The sequence below is a fragment of the Panthera leo genome, chromosome D4 (genome assembly GCF_018350215.1).
Source record: "Panthera leo isolate Ple1 chromosome D4, P.leo_Ple1_pat1.1, whole genome shotgun sequence".
NCBI classification, from domain to species: Eukaryota; Metazoa; Chordata; class Mammalia; order Carnivora; family Felidae; genus Panthera; species Panthera leo.
Window position 1 is genome coordinate 55007945 of NC_056691.1, and position 24071 is coordinate 55032015.

The 24071-nt window shown below is 40.7% G+C and overlaps 1 pseudogene; it reads right to left on the bottom strand.

The window, feature by feature from the left end:
• The window catches only part of LOC122205612, an 88431-nt pseudogene that overhangs the window by 8015 nt on the left and 56345 nt on the right, over positions 1 to 24071 (bottom strand).

Here is a 24071-nt window from a genome sequence, read left to right on the forward strand (position 1 = left end):
AGATATAGACAGTAAAAGGATCAGTCTTTGCTAGGGGTTAGGAGGAAAGAAGGATGAATAGATGAAAAATAGAGGATTTTTAGGGCAGTGAAACTACTCTGCATGATGCTTTAATGAAAGATACATGTCATTATACATTTGTCCAAACCCATAGAAGGTACGACAGCAAAAGTGGACCCTAAGGTAAACTACAGACTCTGGGTTATATAATAATGTGTCAGTATAGGTTCATCAACTGTAACAAGTGTACCACTTTGGTGGGGGATGCTGATAATGCAGGAGGTTATGTATGTGTAGGGGCGGAGGTATATGGGAAATCTGTGTACCTTCTGCTCAATTTTGCTGGGAACCTAAAACTGCTCTAAAAAATAAAGTTCAAAAATAAATAAATAAAATGTTTAAAAAACAAAGTCTATTTAAAAGGAAAAGGAAATTACCTTTTTTAGCTAAATGGAGATTATTACAAAGCATTTCTCTCCTCCGAAAGCTAATAAGAATCCATACAACTCTAGAAAGTGTATCATACATAATGAGTTCTCAAGTTGGAATCCATGACCAAACTCCATAAAAGTGTGTGTGTGTGTGTGTGTGTGTGTGTGTGTGTGTGTGTGTGTTCATATACATGCATCTTTTCCTCTGGAAAAAAATTCCAAAATTTTCATGCTTAGTCACTTAATGTTTAATTACTATCCCCTTCCCAAAATCTTAAGGATCTCAACCTATGACAGTCAGCTCTGAGTACATGCTTCTAACACCTTCATCTTTTCTCCAGTGGCTGATATAGATGGCAAATAGTGCAGTCACTAGGTCCTTCACCAGCCTCACACAAGATGCCAATCTGTAGGTTGCCTGCCATACTCAAAAGTCGGCTGATTATCCCCAACAGAAAATCAGCTCATATCCCCTCACAGGTACTGTCAACCTAGAAACATCCCCAGCAGAAGAAACATATTATGACACTCAGGAGTAGCATCTTCACAGTATCTTATATAACCAGTTAGATATTGTTCCCCCAGGAGAAATAAGGAAGCAGAGAAAAATGTCTAGCATATCTTCATAATTATCAATATTATTACAGCTATTGCTGTCGCTCCTTAAACTGCTTGACTTTCCCATCTGATGTCTAACTGAAAACTATTTTTTGTAACATTTCTTTATTTTTGAGGGAGGGATGGAGGGAGGGAGGGGGGGAGAGAGAGAGAGAAAGAGAGAGAGAGAGAGTGAGAGATCATGAGTGGGGCAGGGGCAGAGAGAGGGAAACACAGAATCCAAAGCCGGCTCCAGGCTCTGAGCTGTCTGCACAGAGCCCGACGCAGGGCTCAAAATCACAAACCACAAGATCATGACCTGAGCCAAAGTCAGATGCTTAAGTGACTGAGCCACCAGGCACCCCTGAAAACTATTTTTTAACCCACATATCTCAATAAACTTGCATGGCTTCCTCTTCCTGCTACAAAGTAAATATGGATTAAAGAAAATTCTGAGGGAAAAATCACAGTTCTCTCCTACTCTCCGCCTTGGAATGGGCATCCACTTTCTTCCCAACATGTGTCACCAGACCTCCTAACCCCACAGCCCTGGGTCAACACTTCCAGCATTTGTGGAAACTTCAATTCTCTTGTTACCTTTAATGCCTCCATTCTCTTCATGCTTCCTCCTCCGACCAATCCTCAAATCCTCTCCATTTTCCCACAACAACAATTCTCACATCTGGTTATTCCTTTCTCCTAGCCCTTGCATGGCCCAATAATGCTGACATTTGCCAACCCCATTAGTTTACACTTATCACTTGCCCTGATAATAATGATATTCCTCTTTTACTCAGAAATAAAATACTAATTGATTCATGTGTACTTCAGTGAGGTATGGGAACTCTAACACAATTCTATGAGATAAACATTATCTCCCTTCTCAAAAGAGATGGATGGTGAAGCTCCCTATACAAAAATTGTAAATTATTAGGACCACCAGAGATAAGATGATTAGAAAAAGAGATGTGCAGAATTCTAGGTAGAACCCCTCATGAGTTTCCTTAGGTGCTGGCTTCATATTAATGTATGGCAGGGGGTCTGAATTGACCCCAGAACATCTGCCAGTTAACAACCCTCCAATACTGGCACATTTAGACAGACAAGGCATAAACCTTGGTGAAGACAGGATACAGCCCAGAAGTCCATTTGATTTTGACTTGGGTCAGGCTTCCAAAACATTGACAAGCCCTCTACCCAACTTGACCAATGGTCTGTATATAAGTGAGGGGTTAGAACTATTTCATTCTATATTAAAACTTGATGACAAAAGGTACACTCTTCTCAATAAACCCACTTTGGCTAACTAAAGTGCTCATGTCTTTGTTGGAGTTAACCCAGCTCCACGAGGTAGTGGCATTTGTTCCTGCTGATCAGAGCCTCAGGTTGGCAGTTACATACTATTTGATTAATGAAAGATTAGGGAACAAATTAAGCACACTTAGTACAGTTTTACGGGGAAAAATATTTTTTCAGAAAAAAAAATATTTCAGGGGTGCCTGGGTGGCTCAGCCGGTTAAGCGGCCGACTTTGGCTCAGGTCTTGATCTCACCGTTTGTGAGTTCGAGCCCTGCATCAGGCTCTGTGCTGACAGCTCAGAGTCTGGAGCCTGCTTGGGATTCTGCGTCTCCCTCTCTCTCTGACTACCCCCACCCCCACCCCGTTCACACTCTGTCTGTCTCTCTCTCAAAAATAAACATTAAAAAAAACCTTTTAATACTTATTTTGTATGATATACATATTATATCCTGTATTCTTATATTAAGTAAGCTAGAGAAAAGAAAATGTCAGCACAGAGCCTCATGCAGGGCTCAAACTCACAAACTGTGAGATCATGACCTGAGCTGAAGTCAGCTGCTTAACCGACTGAGCCATCCAGGCGCCCACCACCCCCTACAAAATATGTATTAATCAACTATTTATGTTATAGGTAAAGCTTCTTGTCAACAGTAGGCTATTAATAGTTAATTTTGGGGAGAGTCAAAAGTTATGCTCAAATTTTTTACTGTGTTGGGGCTTCAGTGCCTGCTGTTGACTATCTGGCAAGGTGACCAAAACTGAGTATTTAGTAAGAAGCAACTCTGATGGTGGTGTTGGGTTCAAAGAAAGGTGGTGTTGGGTTCAGGTTTCATGGAGGAGCTGGTGTTTTAAGAAATTGAACCAACAGAGCTAAGGAGAATATAGTGACTGAAGGGAAGAGCAAAGGCAAAGTTGTGACTCCCAGGAAGCAAGGGCAGGTGTTCTGGAAACAATGAGCCATTTTGTTCCATCAGATGTACAGTGAGCAAGCAGTGAGAAAGGTACGTGGAGAGGAATGTAGGGTCCACCATACTATGGTACTAAAGGGTATGCACTCCCAGGGCCATACTGCATGGGTTCAAGTCCCCACTCTGCTTCTTATTAGGTTTGTGACTTTAAGGATAACTTCTCTGTACCTCAGTTTCTTAAGCTGTAAAATAGGGAGAATAATAGTGGCCTGCTTCAGAGGGTTGTGAGAATGAAATCAACTAATATGTGTAAACTGCTTAGAACAATGCATGGCACATAGAAATGCAGCACTTTATTACCATGGAGGTTCTAAGATGCCAGAGTAAAGTGTCTGTATTCAATTAGGACAAAGAGCTAGGGGAGCTTCTCTGAGGTCAGAAGTGACAAGATTAGAACCAGATTGTAAGTCTGGCAAGGTGTAAGGGATGGAACAAAGTGGAGGTGGAGAAGTGGGTGTGGGAGGTAAACACAGTGTAAGCCCAGGGCTCTGGGCTGTGAAAGAGGGACCTCTATCCCTGAAGATAAATGTGGTGGTTCTGAGGGGGTCCCAGAGCATGTGAATAGGTGCATTCCTTCTGATTCCTCCTCCTTATTCAAATTGCCTAATTAAAATGTAGAGGAAGTTGAAAAGGATTTAATACCTATGGCAAGAAACTCTACCAGCCTGAACCAAAAGCTAGAAAGCAACTCTCAATATACCAAAAGGAAAACTGACCTCTAAAAGCTTCTAGTTTTCCTTCTGTATCCTGAACTAAGACTAAGACTGAAAGGAAACCAACGATCTTGTTTAAAAGGACGTACAATTCTTTTTTTTTTTTTAATATTTATTTATTTTTGAGACAGGGAGAGACAGCATGAACGGGGGAGGGTCAGAGAGAGAGGGAGACACAGAATCTGAAACAGGCTCCAGGCTCTGAGCTGTCAGCACAGAGCCTGACGCGGGGCTCGAGCTCACGGACCGCGAGATCATGACCTGAGCCGAAGTCAGATGCTTAACCGACTGAGCCACCCAGGCGCCCCAAAAGGATATACAATTCTTAATAAGGACAGACAAACACTTTCCTCTTTGGAAGTCACTGAAGATTGATTGCTAAAAATCCCCTTCTATGGGGCTTGCCCCCAAACCTAGGTTCTCACTATGTGTTACTTCTAAGAGATAAAACAATGGTGATCCCTATTAAAATGCAAAAGAGATCACTTTTCCTATCCAAATTTAATATCTCAACAAGAATAATTTATTCAATTAACAATAAGCCAGTCACTAATGAGTTTCCACAGAATAGTTGGGTTTGACTGGGAGCATGGAGGGGGACATGATCTAGAACTCTGGATGAGAGAGTGGCCATGAGTGGGAGGCAAGAAAAAGTACATGGTGGGGAAGGAGTGGGGGTAGGGACCACATTAAAAAAGAAAGCAGATATAGAAAAGGAGTAAAGGGGCTTAGGGAATAAATTTGCCAATCTCAAAATCTTGAAGATCAGCCCTGACCATGCTTAATGAAACCAACATCTACCACCCAAACAGTATAACCTTGATCCTCACTGCCACCGGACTTGGTACTCTCTCCTTTTGCCTGCATGTACACCCCTACCCTCTCTTCACTCATTCCCCACCCCCCCAAAAAAAGGCAAGAGAAAAAGAAACAGAGAGAAATAAACCATTTTCAATTTTAATTCTCTGTGGTTTCAGATGATCTGAAGTGTGTAGATGTCTCCCTTCCCTTTGGCCCAAGATGCCACTAAAATTCTAAAACTCTAAGCCCCTCTATGTTTCATGAAAAGACTGTGATGGGCTACATGGCTAGAAAGAGTCAAAAACCACATGTATAACAGAGAAATTACTTTAAGCTGAGTTATAGAGATATTTGTTGTTAATGATTCCAGGAATTAAATTAAAAGAGTTTCACTCTGGTCCTTAAATGGGGACAGAAGTGCCACAGACATCTTTGGGGACTGCAGCAAATGTCTTTCCTTCCAGCCAGTAGGTGACCATTCCCCCCTTCCCCTGGGGAGGAAAAACACAAACGTTTCATTAGGGAAGAAATAGCCAGCTCAGACGGAAAGAAGCCATCCAGTGATAGACTGACCAACTCATTGGACATGACAGAGCACATTTTCAGCCAGGCCAGGGAACCCTGGAGTCCCTGGGGACTGGCATCCCCAAGAGACTGTTCTTTAATTGGCTCCCCACATTGCTGCAGAGAGCACTCCCTGCATTCAGGGCAGAGACAACTGCTTCTTGGGCACCATGACACGCTGGCTGACTAATGAGTCATGGTCACCCGCACAAACTCACTGAGGCTGCTATGGCTAACAAATCCCACGTGTGCTGCCAACCCAGGAGGAGAGAGACAACTTGAGCTCTGCAGCTACTTGGCCCTTCCAGCATAGCTAAAAGAAGATGATAACCCAGTAACTCTGAGGACTGTCATCTTCTTTTTAGACGGTCACAAAGCAGACAGTATCCCCATGTGAAAAATTAGTGTCCTTCCATCAACTGCGGATCAATTATACCTTCCCAACCCAGGGGTTAGAGCCCCAGCCTCTCATTTACATGAAGACTGGTCTTCAGAAGCTTTCATTCAAGATTCACATTTATAGACTCTGCAAAAGAAACGTTATCTGCCTATATTTGCTGATCAAATCCAACTGAACTAATCGTGATTCACTTCAATAGAGAAACACTCATGTAGGCAATACTCTGTGCAAAATTAATTTCAGAGATAAGCCACAGGAATGAGTTGCTTTTCCTTGGGCTTTTCCATGTGGGTTGCCATGGCATTCCTTCTGAATATATTCATAGTTAAATATACAAAACTACCACAGAAACTATTTGGACAATGTCTGGAGGAAACCACCCACAAATAAGGCACATACATCTCACATTATTGTATAGCAGGTTAAATTTTGTGATTTTCTAAGTCACACAATCATTATTCTTGTGACTCTCCATCTGGGGATGCTGGAGGAGAGTAAAGTGTCTCAGGTCACACCACAGCTGATGTGAACAGATAGCAAATCTGGCTCTGGTGAAGTATCCCTTCCCCAGGCTCATCTCCCCCATGGATGGAGTCAAGGATTTGGGGACTGAAAATCTTTCTCCCCCTTAAGCTAGCCTCACCTTTTGCCCCAGGTATAACCATAGCTAAACTAATTTCAATGACTTTAATACAATTAATTTCATTGCCTTTTCTAGGAATAAATTCTTTTTTTAAATATAACATTCCTTAGAAGGGAAGTATCCTGGGAGTATCTCAGGGGGAATAAGTTCATGAATGGACTTCTATTATAAAGAGGAACCCCAGGCAATAGAAGAGGACTGAGTCTAGTGGCTGGGACCCAGAAGGATGCTAAAATCAGGGGAAAGGACCTGGAAAGGAAATGTGTGAAAAACCAGACATAGTTTGGCTGTTTCACAATTTTGGCAAAGATATCTCACTCTTTCCAATTTAACCCCAAAGAAGGAGTGTCCCAAGAAAGGTCTGATCAGCTCATAATGGGTCAGGAATGAAGAAAACATCTACTGTATGAGCCAAAAGAAACATATGTGGCCCTTAAGTAGATGCACAATCCAAAAATCTAGTATCTTGATCAAAAGTCAAAGGATTTCCAAGTTTGTTTGCGACTTTTCCCCCTATGGCAGGGACAGCATGTGCAATGTTGCAAATTCTACCAATGAGTTTACTGACAGTAGTGACTGACAGGGTTTTAATGACTAGTTTCCTTGTAGTGCTCCCCTTACCCATATGCCTCTATAGATACAAGTAGCTGATAGCTACCTTGACTTGAAAATTCCCACAGCACACCAGCATATCATCTCCAGTTTGTTCCAGGGGTTGGTATGCACCTGAACTACACTGGATTTTCAGAGGTACAGGACAGAATAGGAAGTAACACAGTTACATTAACCCAGTCAACATCCCCTGCTTTTGCTTTGCCCTGAAAAATCAAGCAACTCTAAAGCTTGACTAAGGAAATTCAACTCCAAGAATCACCCACCAAAGAGGTGCCTCAGGGCACATCCCAGCAAACATTCTGAAGTGCTTCACATAGTATCTTACACCTGACTAGCTTTTCCCACAGTAGTTATGTGGCAGGGGCTGCTGACCTGGGAAAACCTTGCCTATTCTAGACGAAAGTTGATGTCTACTCTTTTTGGACAGTTATCCAGGAATATCTGCCCTTTATCTCATCATACCTCCTTCTAGCAGCCAGCTTTTGACTACCTGAGGTGGGTGCTCAGATCAAGAATAAAGATATAAAATTCCCTGAAAACTTTCTCATCTAACGATTCCTTACATCCAAAATGGTAGGAATTTACCTTATCAGGTGCATTCCAAATCATGATTTTTTTTTTTTTTTTGGTCACAACCTATACTATTATTGAGTTAACATTTTTCTTTGAATGGATTCACTTAATTGTTTTAATGAAGAGGCGCAAGGGTTTATAGACTTAAAAGCATCCTAGTACAAAAATGAATCCTCTTTCTCCTTGACTTAATCAGAATGGCTGTGAGAAAAACTGAAACTTTCTCATGATAACTTTCTCATGATGTGATTTAACTATATTTAAATCCTTGTCCTTTGACCACCTAAGATCACCTAGTAGAATGACCCCACAGGTGGAGATGAGGGGCTATAAGGAAAGCCCATGGACCTCCCCCATCTACACACACACACACATAACCACACACACACCACCTTCTACACACATATCACCAAGGAGGAGCTCTGATTCAAGTGCTCCAAACTGGGCCACAGCAGTCAATAGAGGCTGGAACTTTAGATGGTTAAACCAAAGGGGTTACATCTAGATATGAAGTGACCCCTTTTCTAGATCTCTCACAGATTGTTTCTGCTCCCTCTCTTCTCTCCCACTGTACCAAGTGGTCATATAGGCCAGAGGCTGCCTCCCATTTATCAGGACCCACATTTACCCTTGGTCTTCATAAACAAAAAAACAGGGAGAACCTAGAGAAGTCATGGAGAGGACACGGAGGCCAGACTGATTGAGGCTTTACAAAAAAGGATTCTGTTCCCATTTGTGGTCTTTTGGGATCTTCTCTTACCTACAGTCTTAGAATCCTGTACTGGGGGAAAGGATCCAAGGAGGCCTCACTATGCCTTTACCTCATCTAAGCCTTGAGCTATGGGACAAAGGAGTCCTCCTGGCTCAGAAGTGGTTCTCCTCAGTCAGTAGGATCTAGACATCATTGTTTTCCTCTGACTCAGTCAAGCCTAAACTCTGATAATGAGTTATAATACTGAGTGGCCCCAACTTGTGTTTTTATTACCCTGCCCACCTGATTAAGTTTCATTAAGCTGGAAGAGAAGCAAAATTTAGATAATGCCAACCAGAATAATTGGTCCCTGAATAATTGTGTTAATTGTGCAACCCAATCATGAATAAATAAAAATAATGAAAACTTTCCATAAAGCAGATAATAACTTGAAACAGCACTTATTGTTTTTTATTTTTACATTAAAACTCCCTTTTGAAGCCCCATAACTGTACAAAATATTAATAATTATTATCATTTGTTGGCATTTGTGCCAAGATTTTAATAGCATCTCTAAGAGGTAAATAGACTTTCCCCCCATTTTATAGATTAGATAACTGAGGCTAAGGATGTTAAAAGCATGCCCAAGAGAACATAGTTTATAAATTTCAAAGCCAGGATCCAAAAGCTAATGCATTAAACACTTCAATAATATTATCCTAAATCCTAAATTACCTCCCCCCATAAAGACAAGTCATGGGAAGTAGAAAATGAAGTCGTTGAAATGCTACAATCTGTATAGAGTAGAGAATACATTTTCCTAAAAGGAAGGCTTTATTTTGAGCTTTTACGAACCCAGTAGAAGATTGGAAAGAAGGTTTTTAGTAGAATTCTAATCTTTTGCTACAGAGTCTTTTAAAGAGCCTCCATGAATAAAGGAAGGTGGTTTGGAAAAGAACACAGGCCCTTGAGTATCCTTCTTCTTCTTTTTTCTTTTTTCTTTTCTTTTTTTCTTTCTTTCTTTCTTTCTTTCTTTCTTTCTTTCTTTCTTTCTTTCTTTCTTTCTTTCTTTTTTAGAAAACTGGAATAACCTGGGTGGTAATGCATTGTAACATTCCAACTGGAAAATTTCCAATTGGTGTTTGTCTTTTTACCAAGTTGGCCTTAAATAAACTTCCCCTTGGCGCGCCTGGGTGGCTCGGTCGGTTAAGTGGCCGACTTCGGCTCAGGTCATGATCTCGCGCTCCGTGAGTTCGAGCCCCGAGTCGGGCTCTGTGCTGACAGCTCAGAGCCTGGAGCCTGTTTCAGATTCTGTGTCTCCCTCTCTCTGACCCTCCCCCGTTCATGCTCTGTCTCTCTCTGTCTCAAAAATAAATAAACGTTAAAAAAAAATTTAAAAAAAAAAACTTCCCCTCAGCTTGATTAAACTTTAGATAGGCTTCTACCTGACCTCCCTTTTCTTAAAGGATTTACTTTAGAAAACTTGTAATTATAAATTCTTTCTCTGAGAAGATGTACATCTTCTCACAGACTCTTGCCACTTATACAACCCAGGGAAGTCTTTATCATGGACCTGGGAGCCATTGCTTTGAAATGTAATCATCCAGAAAGATAATGCCCCTATCTCCCAGTCTTTGTGGGAGAGTCAGAGTCTAACTTCCTTGAGCACCAACTAGCAAACACCATCACATTGAACCAACTTCCCTTCAAACACCCTTAGTATTCCTACATTAGCTCATCCCAGAACTAAAAACTCTCCCCCTTTTGTTTCAGCAGAGTTGAGTTCTCTCTCTCTCTACTCTACAGTCATTTTGAATAAAGTCTTCCTTGTCTGTCTAACTCCATCTAGTGCAATTTTCTTTGACATTTTTGATTCACAATAACCTATGCTAACCCATCCTTTCTACATTGGCAATGGCTTTGCACTTGCAGTGACCTAGGGACTGCAGTTTCTCTTATAAGATGAGGAGCTAGAAGTGAGTGCTTGGTGGTTATTACAGGTACTATACATTATAGACCCTTGTCTTCCGCTTCCTTGTGACCAGCTGTTGCAGAGACTGTAATGAAAGCATCCCAACATAGGAAAAAGCACCACATTCAGCTTTGGCCAGACATCCACCCCACCCCAACACCATCACCAGGACTTTCTACTCATTGGAGGATCACTTGGTTTGATAAGCAAACACCCTCTGCACTGAACTCAAATACAACATACCTGGAAATGTTTGGGACCCTACTATCTTTAAGACCATGAAACACATACAGATCACAATCAGCTCACTAAAACAACAACCTTACATTTCACAAAATTTCCATCCAACTTGCATAGGCTTCTGTACACCCCAGTGAACATTCTCTACCCCCCAAGTCCCACTCCGCCCCATTGAGCTACACTGATTATCATTTGAGCAGTTGTGACATCAATGTACTGAACTAGACCCATTTAGATTTAACATGGAAAGTTAAAAGGAAAGAGTTTCAAAGAGTTGTTTTACAAGGCAGCAGGCAAAGGAATTACCATGTAACTTGATGTGTAAGAAAACACACTAATTAACCCCTTAGAAAATGTGCCAATGGGGGTATCTCACCTTGGCTGGTTAACTCCATTCAAGAGGCTGTGTTCACAGTTGTCTCCAAATAGACAATAATTAGGCATTTTGGTGCCAACAACTCCATCAACCACTGGCCCTGGTCAGAGAAAATTTATGAACTCAAAATACATAAGCATATGAAGCAGGTTGTAAGTCTAAAGTAAGAAAACATGAAGCTACCACTTGATGTATATCTATTATGTATCAAGTGCTTTGCACTCTCATTTTATTTGCTCATCCTAACAACCTTGAGAGGTAAGCACTATCATCCCCATTTTAAATCGCGCAGCTTGTAAAGGTTAGAGCTAAGACTAAAACTAGTGTCTATTTAATTCCAAAGTCTGTTCTCTTTCCACTGTACAATACTATACTTAATTGGGGGGGGGGAGGTAATTAATAACCTTCAATTCTTGTTCCTTTGTTCCTAAAAGAAATGCAGCCATTTGTTTAGCATTCAGAGGATTTGCTTTATGGTTCAGAGAGCAAACATCTTACAGGAAGTATTGAGATAGAAATTGAAGGAGACTGTGCTGACAAGTTAAGGTGTTTGGTTTAGATATGGAGAATCTGACATCCATGTAGGACATCCAAATGGAGGTGCCTCAGGGACACTTGTCACTACTGGTCTGTAGCTCAGGAGAAAGGTTGGGGTAAAGGTAATGATTTAAAAGTTTTCATCAGCAAAGACTTGTTTGTAAACCATGGAAGTGGACAAAACTGCCCAAGGACAATGCAAAAAGTGAAAAGACAAGAAGATTGAGGACAAAGCTCTGGAGTCAAGAGATGAGAAGAAATGAGTGAAGAAACCTGGGGAAGGGGCATTCAGAAAGGTGGGAGTAAGGAAAAGCAAGTTGTAAGCAGAAAAAGGGGAAAGATGGTGGCAATGCTCAATAGAGTCCCCTGCCTCAACCAGATCAAGTGAAGTGAGAATTAGATAATGCTGCAGGACAAAGAATAATTTAAATGGTTTGAGGGGTTCCAGAAAGTTGGAGATGGTAGAAACAGTCAATGGAGATGATGACTCTAAGGAATCCAGAGTTGTAATAATAATGGCTAATATTTTACAGAGTGCTTACTAGAACCCAAGTGAGGTATACAGTACCTCACTTAATCCTGATAGCAACTCCTTGGGAAAAGTACTATTACTATCTCTATTTGATGGATAAGGAAAATGAGGCACAAGGAAGTGAAGGAACTTGCCCAGGACCTCAAATCTAGTAGGTAACATCAGGATTTGAATCCAGGCAATCTGATTTCAGACCCCAACTTTCCAGTCCTCAGGCTAAATTTCCTCTCTTCGTAGAAGAAAAAAGAAAAGACTAAAGTTAAGTAAAGAGGGGTGCCAAGACAAATTTCCTATATATGTTTGATTTTGGATGGAAAGGTTTTGAGTATGTTTTTATACTGAGAAAATGGATCAGCAGAGAAAACTAAAGATCCTAGAAAGAAAAGAAAATCAATGGTACAAGCCCCCATAAGAAGGCAGGATCAGAAGCAATTTCTTACCTATTATTAATTCCTCACACCCTTAGTGAATGCAAATATGTCAGACTCTGCTTGGCTTTAGGGATTCAGTGGTGAACTACAGAGATGGTGCTCTCACCCCAGGAAGCTTCCAGCCTAGCAGTAGGAAGACAGGTAGAAAAAACAAGGAAACAGTCCAACAACATAAACCGTAGTATGTATAATGAACGAAGCAAATGGGGTGCTGGGGCAGAAAACAACCTCCAATAGACAGTGACATTTGAACTGAAACCTGAAGTTTGGAAAAGAGGTAGACTTCTGAAGATTGGAGAGTAGAAGTGAAGGTGCAGAGCAAGGAGGAGAACAGAATGAAGTGCCATAAAAGACACAAGCAAATCACCTGGGTGGTTTTTTTAAAAATATAATTTATTGTTAAATTGGCTAACATACAGTGTGTACAGTGTGTTTCACCTGGGTGGTTTTTAAAAAATACTGTTGACCAAGAAATCAGAATGTCTAGTCAGACAGAGAAATGACATCATCACATTTACATTTTTAAACAATTAAGAAAACTAAATGGGACAGGGGAAGGAATCAGCTTTATAGGGGTGAGAGGGCAGCTCTTTTTTTAAAACAGGAAAGAAGGAAAGAAATACTTTTATAGACAAGTTTAAAGATGAAAGGGAGAGTTCACATCTAAGGACTTCTATTGCCTCTGAAAAAAGGAAAGATCTAGTCCTCCCTGCAGTGACTGAAGGGCATGGGGATGGGGCTCAAAGAAGAGATGAGAAGTCAGTAAACAGCCAACAATGGGAATTTGGAAAGGAAGGTATCTGGGAAAAAAAGACCTCAAGGGTAGCACTGAGAAACTTAGAAGATGCTGGAAACCAGCTCTTTCCATGGAGCCATTGTCATTGGACAAGGTTATATAAGAGTCTCCACTGTGCAGAAGAGAGTGGAAACTGTTAGACTAACAGAGAGATATGAACTGTACAGCAAGTACAGAAGAAAAACCAGGCAGTTGAGAATTGTTGGTAAGAAACCATCTTAGAGATTGACCATGGATCTAAGGCTGTATCAGAAAGTAAGCCAGGCAATGAGAAAGAATGAAATATGGCCCTTTGTAGCAACATGGATGGAACTGGAGAGTGTTATGCTAAGTGAAATAAGCCATACAGAGAAAGACAGATCCCATATGTTTTCACTCTTATGTGGTTCCTGAGAAACTTAACAGAAACCCATGGGGGAGGGGAAGAAAAAAAAAAAAGAGGTTAGAGTGGGAGAGAGCCAAAGCATAAGAGACTCTTAAAAACTGAGAACAAACTGAGGGTTGATGGGGGGTGGGAGGAAGGGGAGGGTGGGTGATGGGTATTGAGGAGGGCACCTTTGGGGATGAGCACTGGGTGTTGTAGGGAAACCAATTTGACAATAAATTTCATATATTGAAAAAAAAAAGCAATAAAAATAGATGAAAAGTAAAAAAAAAAAAAAAAAGAAAGAAAGAAAGTAAGCCAGGAAAGCTGGTTAGACTGGAACAGTTACACTGGAGCCTTGATGCAGCTGAAGAACAAAGAGATTTAGTGAGGGGAAAGAGGAGGGTTGTAGTATGTGGAGGCTAATGGGATTTCATAAAAGAAGCAGTTTCAAGCAATGACAAGGTTTGGACTGTGATTATAAAGCAGCATTGGCAGCATCCAGTGTGCCCATTGCCCTCTTCAGGGAGCCTTGGAAATAGACAGGCTTTTGTGTATGGACATTATCTAGATTCCACATTAGAAGCCACTACTCTACAACCACCAAGTATTAGAGCATTATTGTGAAGGGATGCTGGGGAGATGGCTTCAGGTCATATGTTTGATGGTTGGCTGGCACCTTCCCTACAGCACTTAAACCCTGAATACACTTATTCACCATATTATCCCAGCAGGTGGAAAAGTTCTATTTAAGAACAATTTCCACCATTATGTCATCAAGAAACTAAAATCACTGTCTCAATTCAAAATATCACTGTTGCTGACACCCAGTTCTTACAACCCTCGTTATTTCTCAATCTTGGATGAAATGCCTGTCAAGATCTCGGTTAGCCTAATGCAAGATTATTATTCATGGGTGGTGGCTGATTTTTCCAATCAACTAGAGGGTTAGCTGTGAGATTCAGCCAAAAACCCAGGGACAGCTTTGGAGAAATGAGGGTGAGAAATATGAACTGAAGCTCCAGGCACCAGCTGTGAAATGCTGAGCAGAGGGGAGTTAAGATCACTGGCTCAGTGGTCAGCTCTGGCATCCAACTCCATCTCGACTTGCCAGCTGAGTGGATAAATCTCACTCTCAGTGTCCTCTTTTGTAGAGTGGACTAATAATATCCACTTTGCCTGCTTTGTTACAAAGACTGAACAAGATTGAGTACGTAAAGTACTAAGCACAGGGTTTGGTACACAGTACCATACAATTCATTAAATAGTCATTAAATGGTAGTTGTTAGGAACACTTGGGTGGCTCAGTCACTTAGGTGTCCAACTCTTGATTTCGGCTCAGGTCACGAACTCATGGTTCATAAGATCCAGCCCCGAGTTGGGCTTGTGCTGACAGCTCAGAGCCTGCTTAGGATTCTCTCTCTGCCCCTCCCTGGTGTGCACACATGCACACACACACAAATACTCTCCCTGTGTCTCTCTCTTAAAATAAATAAAATTTAAAAATAAAAAAATAAAAAATAAATGGTATTTGTTATTATTATTATTATTATTATTATTATTACTAAATTGTCAAATTGTATGTTTGGGACAATGAATCACTTCCAAGCCATTGTTAAGGGGTTCTAAAGCAATATATATATATATATATATATATATATATATATATATATATATATATATGGCAATATATATAGCAGTATGCCAGTAAACCCATTAGGGACAGGGTGAGGAGGAGAGTAGAGCCCTGATTTATAATGGTTACCAATTTTCATGGTATAAATACATCCACCATGACTAACTTCAAGCTACCAATGTGACATCACCAAAAGCACATTTGGCTTTCAGGAATCAATACACCACTGGACATTTATCCGAGAATGTCACTCAAGAGTTCTTGGGAATTCATTTGTTAATACACACACACACACACACACACACACACACACACATACACACACACACACACACATCAAACACCTAATCTAGGGGTGCCTAGGTGGCTCAGTCAGTTGAGTCTGCCTCTTGACTTCAGCTCAGGTCATGATCTCATAGTTCATGGGTTCAAGCCCACATCAGTGTCTGCATTGGTAGTACAGACCCTGCTTAGGATTCTCTCTTCCTCTCTCTGCCCCCCCCCCAACTTGTGTGCTCTCTCTCTCTCTCTCTCTCTCTCTCAAAATAAATAAACTTAAAAAAAAAAAAAAACCTAGTCTACTCTATTATGGGCCAAGCATCTACTGCAGAAAGGGGATTTTAAAAAATGAACAGAGACATGGCTCTTCCTTCCTTGAAGCTTATAATCTAGGAGGGGAATGGACAGTTAAACAGCCATTACAACACTGTAAGGGAGGAGCCATGTGGGGAGAGCAGTATGACAAGGAAGGCCAGGGAGGACACCTCACATCAGAGATTTCTCCTAGTCAATAGGATAAGCAGAAGCCAGCCAGGTAAAGTGAGAGCCAGGAAAGTGTTGAATGGAGGAAGAGGCACAATGGCCTAGAGGTCTAAGAAAGCAGAAATTACGAGGAGGTTAGTATGGGTGGGCCTGGCATAGAGGATGGAGACCGGCTGGAGAGGCTAACCCCCGACCAGGCTATCCTGGACCTTGTAAACCATGTTAGGAGAGACAGCACAGAGTTTTAAGGAAAAGAGCGAGATGGTTGGATTTGATTTTTGTTACAATTTCTCTGATACAAATTTATATAATTAAATATATATATATATATATATATATATATGAAGAAAATAAAGGTAAAGGTTAACCTAGTTACAGTATCGATAAAGGAGTGGCGAGGAGGGGTGGACGAACTAGAGGAAGAGGATCCTACTTGGAGGCTATTGCTATAATCTGGGCAAGAGATGATGGTGACCTTCCCCAGAGTCTTATCAGGATGGGGAAAGGGGGAGAGATCTGAAAGATGGTTGGGAGATAGAGTCACAGAACCTGGTGACTGATAGGAGAGGGATGTGAAGGAGAAGGAGTCAAGAATGATTTTCAGGTCTCTGAGTTCAGCACCAGGTAGATAGGGGTGCCATTCTCTGAAAACCAGAGGAAGAAGAGCAGTTCTGGAAGAGGAAAAGTATGGGGTTCGGTATTGGACATGTTGAGGTGCAGGTGCCTGAGGGAGTGGGATAATCCCCGTGGAGTTCAGGAGAGAAATCTGAGCTAGTGATTAAACCATCAGAGCCTCTAGCATATAGGTCACAGCATAAGCCAGGGGAGTAAGTTGAGATCATCCATGGAGGTGTGTAGAGTTAGAAGAGAAGGAGGCTTAGAACTCTGAGGGTCATCAGTATTAAGCCCCCAGAAGAAGAAACACCAAAGGAGCCTGAGAATGAGCAATCAGAGAAGTCAAACTAGGTAAATGAAGAAGGAAGAATTAATCAACAAAGTCAATGATACTGAAAGATCAAGACAAGAAGCCTGGGAAATATCTTCGGCAATCCCTGATGACCTTGGCAAAATTCATATCAGAGGTGTGATAGGGATGAATGCCAAATTTCAGGGGTCAATAGAGGAAGGATGTGGAGGTAGCAAGTGCAGACAGTCCTTCAAGAAGATTGATGATGAAGGGTGCCAAGAGCTTGGACCATAGCTGGATAGGAATGTGGGGTTTGATGGAGGGTTGTTTTACTTTGTTTTAAGTTTAGAGAGACATAAGCATGTTTAAAGGCTGGTAGGGAAAAGCCATCAGAAAGAGGAGGCCAAGGGAGCAGGAAAAAGATATAATGTGGGCCAGGCTATGCCTGAAATGGACCACAGGCTTCCAGTCACCTCTGGGGTAGGAACTAAACCCTAAGGGTCTCAGAGCATGCCAGAGTTCACCATCCCAGTGAGGAGGAAAGGGAAGAGAAGGAAAGGGGTGTGGGCACTAAGGAAAATGCGTAAGTTCAACAAATGGGGCCATACCAGTTTGTGAGCTCCTAGTACCAAGCCCCATTTCTGGTGAAAGCACCACCACTTGGGGGAAATGTGATTAAAACTTATTTTAAGTTATTCTATGAAACAAGCTTTTGGTTTTTGACCAAAATAAATCTTTAGATCCTTTAAATACTTAGAAAGGAGTCCAAGCTGGCAGCCTTTAAGTCCAATTCAGCTGGTAGACAAATATTTTGCCTGAATAGCATAACATAATTCAAGAAATTTCACATAAAAATTTAGAATCCTGAATTCTCTCAAAAACTTGAAATGTAGAAGTGCCAGGACCACGTGGCATCCATCAGATGACCTAAGTGGTTGCTGCCACATTGCAAAGGGGCAAACACTCCCCAGGCTGTCCAAGTCTCAGCTGGCCTCTTTCCTTTCCTGCCCAGCCCATACAGGAGGACACTTCCCCTCTGGCACCAAGTTGGGTTAGATGGCTCTGTCATCTGTTTCAGCTCTGCTTTATTTGGGGGCACCTTCTATGTGCAGGACAGAGAGCTAAGGCACCAGGGATACAATAGCAACTGTGACACTGTCCCTGCTCATGGAGCATGGAAGCTGGAAGGCTGGCGGACCCTTAATCTCAATAATATGAGGCTGCTGGCACTTTTTGACAGTACAGATTTAACTTTGCATTTAGAAAATATTCCAGCTGTCTACTCGTCCCACACACCCACTGATGAACAAAAGCACATTCAGAACGGATGCTCAACTAGCTATAGAAATTTTGACATGAATTTCCTGGAGTTGACATTGTATTGTAGTGCACTGCTTTAGGAGTGAGGCCAGACCACTGACTGAAGAGGGCAGGGGAGAATAGCGTAATACCAGAGAATTTAAAAGAGCATTGGAATGTTTTTGGCAATGGCAGTCTCACTGCATTCCTTCCTTTTTCTTTACAAGTTGAAGTCATTTCCAATATTGTGCCAATATCTGACCTTGTCTTTGCCATATTCAACTGAAGAGAGATTAAAGCAAAAGAACAGGTATGACCCATAGGGCTCAGAAGATTTATTTGTTTTGCTAAAACTCTTGCAGCTGATCTTTTGGCCAATGTAAGCGTGTCTGCCTGCCTGTGTCCCTTGAGGGTACTATTTTAAGGAGAAGGTGCTCCTTGGAACAGAAGAGCTTTTTCATTATTGAACTTTCCCCTATTCCTGCTGCAGAGAGTGGGGAAAATAAATTTGATAAAGTTTTAATGTAGACTGAAAAAGACATTTCACACATAAGTAAGACCTTTATTTTTTGCAGCAGAATTAATTTTCATTGAGTAAGAAACAAAGATGAAAACAGCTGACGCCCCAAGGAATTTCATATAATAAGACTAAATTAAAATATTCCTGTTTTGAGAACTAGTACTAATCAAAGAATCTGAAGGGGAGTGGAGTAAAGGTAGAAGAGGTCGAGTTGTTCTGAGTTTCAGCTGAAACAACTATAGGATTAGAAAGATCACACAGACTACTCTGTTGACCCAGTGGATCTTCCTTCCATCTCACCCTTCCAAATCAAGACAGCAGCATTGCTCAGTGTGTTATGGATTGTGAACTTTGTGTTTGCCTGTGACAGATCTGGATTTGAACCCCAGCTCTGCCCCTTACTGGCTGGGTAACCTTGTATATTCACTAGCTGGTAACATTTTTACTTATATGTGTCTAGGCTGCAGTTTCCTCATTTATCAAACAAGGATATTAATACACATTTCAGAGGGTTGTGGTGACAATGGAATGAGAAGCCTTGCAAAAAATGGCTTTTCCATAGCAAGCATTCAGTAAGGGGCACCAAGAAATAGACTGGGCTTCTCAGCATATGGTCAAATAATATTGGGAACCTCTTTATGATGTCAGTAATCAAAAATTGACATCTGAATTCTAATATTCTTAGTCTAATTTTCAAATTACCCAGGAACCCATTATGTAAATCTAAAGAACCACTACAAAAGGTAAACAGGGTTGGGTAGGTGGGGATACATAGACTAAGGGACAAAGGAGTTAAAAGACAGCTGTGGAGGGAGAATTACTTTTCATTGTTTATACCATTTTGCATGGTTGTAAATTTTTACAGATTTATTGAGGTATGATTTATATACACTGAAATTCTCCCATTTTCAGGTACATAGTTTAATGAATTTGGGTAATGTATATAATAATGTAATCTTGTAACTACTAAACCAAGATATACAACAGTTCTAACACCCTACAAATTTCCTTTTGCTCCTTCTCAGTCAACCCCCCCTTCTACCAGGGCCCCAGGCAACCACTCATCTGCTCTCTGTCACGATTGTTTTGTGTTTTCTAGAATGTCATACAAATAAAACCATATAGTAATTAGCATTTGACCTTTATGTTTAGTATCTGTTTAATTCACCCATGTTATTGCATGAATTAATATTTTATTCCTTTTTATTGCTGAGTAATAATTCATAGTATAGATATAACACAATTTATTTATCCATTCACCAGCTGATGGATATTTGGGTTGTTTCTAGTTCAGAGCTATTATATATAACCATGTTGTTAACACTTGCAGACAAACCTTAGTATCCTTTAAATTTTGTCCTAAATGCATGTATTCCCATTTTCAAATTAGGGTTTGGGAAGAATCACTTCTTTAAGTAACTGGAACCCAGAATAAATGAATATCATTACAGTTTGAATGACCAAGACTTATATAGCTTCTCTCCACGTGCAATACTCAATTGTATTTTTATGTACTATCTTCTAATGTACTATATATATAAATATACAAGAACTATTTGGCTTTCTTTAAGCAGTACATCTAGTTGATTTCCCCAGCAGACAAGATCAATCAAATCACTATCATGATGTAGAATGCTTCACTGTAGCCTGAAGGATGTTTGATTTTCTTTAAAAAAATAATCTTTTACAGCTACAGGCAATAACACATAGGGGATGGAAACACATGCATTTGGAACAAAAGTATATATAAATTCAAATACAGCCAAAACTAATCTCGGGAGATAAAAGTCAGATGAGTGGTTACCTCTAGCAGGGGTCAGTGGTATTGACAGATATAAGGAGGCAGAGGTGGGGGAAAGATATGATCGAGTCTTAGGATGCTGCAACTGTTCTCTGTCTTCATCTGGGAGCTGGTTCCATGAATGTATACATAAATAAAAATTCATCAAACTATGTAATTAACATTAGTACATGTTGCTATATGTATGTTTACCTCAATAAAAAAAAAAAGGAAAAAGTGGGATGCCTGAGTGGCTCAGTTGGTTAAGTGTCTGACTCTTGATTTCAGCTCAGGCATGGTCTCACGGTTTGTGAGATCAAGCCCCACGATGGGCTCTGTGCTGACAGTGTGGAGCCTGCTTGGGATTCTCTCTCTCTATCTCTCTCTCTCTGCCCCTCCCCTGATCACTCTCTCTCTCTCTCTCTAAGTAAACAAATAAACTTTTTTTAAGTAAAAAGCAAATAATAATAATTTTTCAACCTTGAGTCAAATGAGGTTATATAAATGTATGGCTGCTGGCATTATACCTAGCACATAATAAATGGTGCTTAATAAATGTTTCTCATCTACTTCCCTTGCTTTTATTTCCAAGGGAAATATTTGGCAGAATGTAAACATTACAATCATGGAGTTTAAATATTATTATTTTTTCCTGAATAGATGGGTCATTGTCTCCCCTGAAAACTGATACATAATGGGGTATGGGAGGAAGTACAGGGTAAGCTCTTCGACATCCTATCTTCCTAACCTGAGTGGATCCCATCACACATTTTTAGCTGGACATTGGGTTTGTGTGGAATTTCAAAGGTTTTACACACAACCCACCTGGTCTAGGGCTGTGCTTACTACTTCCCCAGTGTGGAGGATCCCAGTGGGCATGGGCACCTCAGATACTACCCTCTCTGAAAACACATGAAATAATGACAAACTTGAGTTAACTAAAGCATACTGAGTTTTTAAGGCTACTAATAGAGGCTTGCCATCTCAAACCTTTACGTGGACCTTCCTTGTAGCTTGGAAAGTTCATGTAGGGCACAGGGTCCAGAAAAACTCCCAGAAATGGGTCTTTAAGAGCAAAAGTCACCAAGCTTGTGTGGACTGGACATGAACTGATCCAAAAAATATTTCTGGTCCACAATGTGAATAGATTGCCTCTTGGCAACTGTTGGTCAATGCTTCTTATATTCAAGTAGCATTGGTTTTCTCTGTCTCTCTGAAATAGCCTCGTCCTCTCATACTCAGTTTCACAACAAACAAGAGAAATAGTTTGGGTCAACCAGCCATAGTTGAGTTAATTGTTTATATCTACCTTTCACACCAAGAACAGGAACTCAGGGAAAAAGCTACTGAGGGCCATGAGAAATAATGAAATGATGTATTAAACATTAATTCTTAGACTTCCACAAGACCATTTATACCATCAGAAGGGTACTTATGGAATAGCAGCCCAGTAGCTTGGAAGAGTCAGTGGAGCTTCCAAAGATATAGAAAACTCATAAAGATCAAGTCCTAGGCTCAACGTGAATAAAGCAGATTTCCTGGATCAAAGATGAATGACCTCTCTTGAAAAAGCTGACCCTCTTTAGAGAAATGTGACCAAATCTCAGAAGCTCCAAACAGTATAATCTATAAGTGGATCTCCTTTCTGGGGGGGATTAGAGATTCCTCCAAGAGATGAGGATGGAGAAGTTGGAGGAGAGAAGGTTGATAAAGAAGGGTCAGTAGGATCAGAACATGGTGGAATCGTTAATAGCCATTGATATAATAAAGAATGAGAACTTAGACATTGACACTTAATGTATGATTGTTCTGCTCTGCTGGAGAGAATAGCTGATTGTTTAGAATTTTAATTTAAGAGGTGATGCTAAACGATGTTTTTAACCTTTTCTAACATTATTGTTTGAATAGGTAAGGAGACACTCTCTGCTCAGCACACCCACTTTATTTCTGCCTGGATGTTGAGGTGCTGCTTCCAGATACCATTCAGTAGACACACATATACACACACACACATGGTTGTCATGACAATCGAGGCATGGTCTAAAGAAAAACACATCGAGACCATATCTGAATGAAGCCAGTAATTCAGACATTTTGGTAAAGCCTTTTTGTTTTGATGGCAGTGAGGGAATTTGTCCACACAGCAACAACAACAACAACATCAACAAAAAAAAACCCTCCATCTTTCTACCCAGAAGACAGTGGTCCTGCCTAACTAAGTGCTACTCCTGGGATCTTGTGATTAATTAATTAATAAATTAAGAATTAATTTAATTTAAATTAAAGCATTGGCATTTAAGGCATCAATTATTTTTCAAAAGGGCTCTCTGAATGGGGCTTGTCTGCCTCTTCTAGGTCCTTACCCACCAGGGGTCATAAGGACTAAGCTACAGTAAAAATAACCACTGAACCAGACTAGCACAAAGTTCTGGTTTCCAGGAAACATTTTTGGTCATTTTGTTTTGGGGAAAACATTAAGGTCCACAAGTGTCAATCTACCACTTGTTTTTTCACTTGCAAACATTTTGAAGCTCAATTTGAATTTGATTATCTTAGGATGTAATGATTCACTTAGGTAGCAACATATCTAAATTGGAGCCCAAGTAATCAGAAATAATGAGAAACAGCTAATAATGGTGCCTGATTTCATTGAATGCCTTAGATACTAGGAAAATCATTATTATTAATAAGCAATTACTTTATGGTGGACAGTTGGGCTCAGGGAAGTCTATAAATATAAGCCAGCCTACAGCGCCACACAAGACAAACAACAAACTAGTTAGACAAATGGGTGATTAGGAAAGTTTGGGGCAAACAGTTTCAGGGGGCAAGTAAGACTTGAGCTAAGCCTCATTAAAAAGCATAACATTTAAGCATACTGGAAGTAAAGAACTAGTACAGTAAAGGACGTAAAGGGAAGTAAAAAAAAAACCTGCAGGAAAGTGTGGGATGGTTTGGATGTTACATTGTTTGGCCAACCATGTGCCACAGAAGAGCAATGGGAAATAAGGCTGTGTAGTGAAGAATTAACCTCACCCAAAGAGAGGTCTGGCCTTTGCCCTCAGCTACTAAGAGTTGATCTCTAGACCTCTGGAATGTCTTGCCTAATAGGTGAGTCTTTGTTGTTTGGGAGCTTTGGCCACTGACAGTCTAATAAGATTTGTGATGGAGCCCCCGGGGCATGCAGTATGTCATGACCTCCATTGGAAATGAGACTAAAGATATTAGCCAACCTCTAGGAGTACTTGGAGACTGAAAGCCACACAAGCAGTATGTGATGGAGCCCCAGTAAAAACTCTGGACACCAAAGGTTGAAGTAAGCTTCCCTGGCTAGCAATACTTTGTGTGTATTATCACATATGGTTATGGGAGGAGGTGCTGCCGTCCATGACTCAATGGGGAGAGAATACAGGAAGTTCTGCCATTGAACCCCTCTTGGACTCTGCTCTATGTGTCTCTTCCTTGGCTGATTTTAATTTGTATCTTTTTGCTGGAATAAGGCTATAACAGTAAGTATAACATTCCTGAGTTTTGTAGTCATCCCAGCAAATTATCAAAACTGAGGGTAGTTATGGGGACCCTCAGATATATAGCAAGCTAGTCTGAAGTGCAGGTGGTCCTGGG